The 3282-nt window shown below is 37.9% G+C and overlaps 1 non-coding gene across 1 annotated transcript; it reads right to left on the bottom strand.

Moving 5' to 3' along the window:
- Positions 1-1208: 1208 nt before the first annotated feature.
- Positions 1209-1370, bottom strand: LOC116457171 (U1 spliceosomal RNA). Its single transcript, XR_004244941.1, has one exon. It is a non-coding gene; the product is annotated as a U1 spliceosomal RNA (small nuclear RNA).
- Between the last annotated feature and the right edge of the window lie 1912 nt (positions 1371-3282).

Genomic DNA, 3282 nt, shown 5'->3' with positions numbered 1-3282 from the left:
TGCTTGTGTGCCGCGTGTATATAGCTTAAAAATAACAATTACAAATACAATGTGCTTGAGGTCTTCAGAAAAAAAAAATATTTAAAAAGGAAAGAATGCCAGAGCTGGAAGGCTCTCAGAGTTCGTGCTTTTTTTTTTTTTTTTTTTTTCTTTTCAGCCAGTCATTATAGGTTAAAAAAAACTGATGTCAAGAAAAGGAAATGATTTGTTCAAGGCCTCACAATTTTCTGCCACTTTCTATTTAGAACCCCAATGAGATTTCAGTGACTTTAAGTCTCTGCTGTATCATTGCCAACACTTTTTAAAAATGAGGCAGAAAAGAGGGCCATGAATCAGGCTGAAGAGTCCAGATGAAGAGGATTGGTTGTTGCAGAAAGAGCTGCATGTATCAGAAAGAACACCTGTGGTAGTGGCACAAGGGTGCCTGCCCCATCCTGCTCAGCTGGAACCACCACCAGCGATTGCTGGTAGAAACAATTTGCACTGTGTCCAGGGAAGCATTTCTCCTTCATCTCAACCTTATGCTTGTTCCCATTTACCAAGATATCTAAAGTTGTTTTTCCCTCCTAAGGGTCAGAAATGCTCACTCCCATTTAAGATGATTTTTTAAAAGTTGACAACTCCATGTCCAAGACTAGATAACAAAACTCTTTCCCAAAGGTCAAAATCCAACACAGCAAATCTTGCTCATGGCACAAGGTGGGATTCTGATTACTTTTTCAAAGACAGTGAACCAAGAGTGAAATGGAGGCAGGAGTCGTGCAAACCAAATGCAGACACCCAAAAAATAACCAGACTGTCAGAACCACAATGTGGACCTAGAGCTTCATTCAGCACTTTTATCGTCTCTCAAACCTTTGACATTTTTTTTTTTTTCTGACCAAACGTAGGAAAATAAGTCTTCCAGAACAGAGAGCCGAATATCTTTTCCAAAACATTAGATTAGGCAGGCTGACCGGGGATCAAAGCAGTTCTTAATGGGATATGGGATTAATGATAAGGCTCTCCAGTAAAGAAAAAAAAATTAGCTGAAGTGGAATTCAAGGTCAAGATAATCTAACATTATCCTAGAAAAAGTTAACTTCCTCAATCAGTCCTTGTCTGAAAGGTTTTGAATAAAGATAATAGCATGCAATTAGTAAATAGATATTTGAGGAATCCCCAAAGATTTGAGGACATGAAGTTTCTTTTTTTTATATCAAAAACATTAGGGGAGAGTGCAAACTCAGGCCCCCACTACCATAAATTATGCAGTCGAGCGTCTCACATTTGGGGGAATATCAGGAATCAGCACCTTGGAGGCAATGGTTAAGCCTCACTCTGAGAAAACCACCTTTGTGATTATGGGATCTCTCCTGCCAGGTAAATATTATGCATGAGGTTTCTTGAAAAAAGAAAATTTAAGAAATGAATGGAATCAAGTACCTTATCTCGTAAAGAACTACAATACTATTGAGTGGGAGGAGGACAAGAACTGTGTAGGAAAAACATTCTTAAGTTGGGAATATTTTCGTATGATGGCAAAATATGAATGAAACTTAACCTTGAAAAAGACAATGAAACTACGATAAAAGAAAATATTTTATTTTTCTAGGGTTAGAGTTCACAGAATATAGCAGGCATCCGGGAGTATCTTCCAGTAAGAGAGTTCATGGGAAGTATGTATGCAAAGTGATGGAAGTTCCCATTTACTGGCACTTGCTGTGGGTCAGACTCTGGGTTACGAGTTTACAAATGATATCTAATTTAATCCTTAAAACAACCCAGTGAGTCAGGTGTTTTCACTTCTATTTTACGGGTAAAGAAAATAGAGGTTTAGAAAGGTGAAATAACATGTCTAAAATATTACAGCTAGCAAGTATAGGAGCTAGAATTCTAGTTCTTACCTGTCTACCTCCAGACTTTTTACTTTAACTGCTGGATTGCTGTGTCTGTATCCCTCGTCTTCTTTAACCATTTCTTCTTTAACCAAGTTCAATCCAAACACCTATCAGAAATATCTGTAAATCTGGAAAGTTAAACCAATTCTTTATTTTATTTTATTTTATTTTTGCGACAGAGTCTCACTCTGTTGCCCATGCTGGAGTGCAGTGATGAGCAACACTGCAGCCTTCGCCTCCTGGGCTCAAGTGATTCTCCCACCTCTGTTTCCTGAGTCGCTGGGACTACAGGTACACCCCAATATGCCTGGCTATTTTTCAGAACATTGTATTTTTTTTTTTTGGAGAAACAGGATCTCACTATGTTGCCTAGGCTGGCCTTGAACTTTTAGGCCCAACTGATCCTCCTGCCTTGCCTTGGCCTTCCAAAGTACTGGGATTAGAAATGTGAGCCACCATATCCAGCTAAACCAATTCTTTTAAATTTCTCTGGGCTGGGTTTGATAGTTACTAATCAAAACACTGTAACCCTGAAATAGATTGAGATTTAAAATACATTTAAATTACACGATGTTTTGCATATATATGTAAAAATATGCACAGCTTACCATTTAAAAAATATGATCCATCTAAATTTTAAAATTTTCTAGCATAAGCATATTTATATGAGGTTACTGTTTTTAAAACTATGTCATGCTTTTCATCTAGCTCTAGTGTTTGCTAGCATAAGCATATTCATATTAGATTAACATTCCACTGGGTTCAAACACTTGCTTCAGCTTCAGTGAATGCCTGTTAGTCACATTAGAAATCTGTTTTTGACATTTGCTATTTAACAAGCCCATTATTTGGCAAGTATTTTCTTAAAAGTGGCTAGTTAAAGAACTGTCTGTAATTTGGGTAGCTTGTCTGAATAAATGAGGTTATGATATTGCCCATAATCAGCTCAAAACTAAGCTTATATTTTATTTACAAGTTGGCAGTTGACACCAGTCAGATGAGAAAAATGCTGCCATTGGAAAAATGTGGGCCAAATATTGAAGAGAAGCAGTTTTTTTGTACATCCCATTTGGATACAGCTTGAACTAAAGGGCTTTCATTTGGCTCTGGTGATGGGGGTTCATGGTTCACCTTTAAAACTGATATGGTCCTTACCAACCTCATATTCTTCACAAAATCTTTGATCAGTTTGCAATCCCATTGCATACTCAAACACATTGGTAAGCTGACCATCACGCAAGTACATCATAGTATTAGAAAGATGGGTGACGATTTGGTCCAGAGCAGCAGGTAACTGTGTCCCCTGATAGGTACTGGGTAAAGGATTACAGAAAAGGTGCTATGTGCTCTGGGTTTGAAGGCTTTGGAACACGCATCAGGAGAGCAAAGCCATGCATCAGAA

Source organism: Hylobates moloch, unplaced genomic scaffold (genome assembly GCF_009828535.3).
Source record: "Hylobates moloch isolate HMO894 unplaced genomic scaffold, HMol_V3 SCAFFOLD_17, whole genome shotgun sequence".
In the NCBI taxonomy this organism is placed as follows: Eukaryota; Metazoa; Chordata; class Mammalia; order Primates; family Hylobatidae; genus Hylobates; species Hylobates moloch.
Note: the sequence above shows the minus strand (reverse complement) of the source record. Positions and strands in the feature narration are given on the sequence as shown.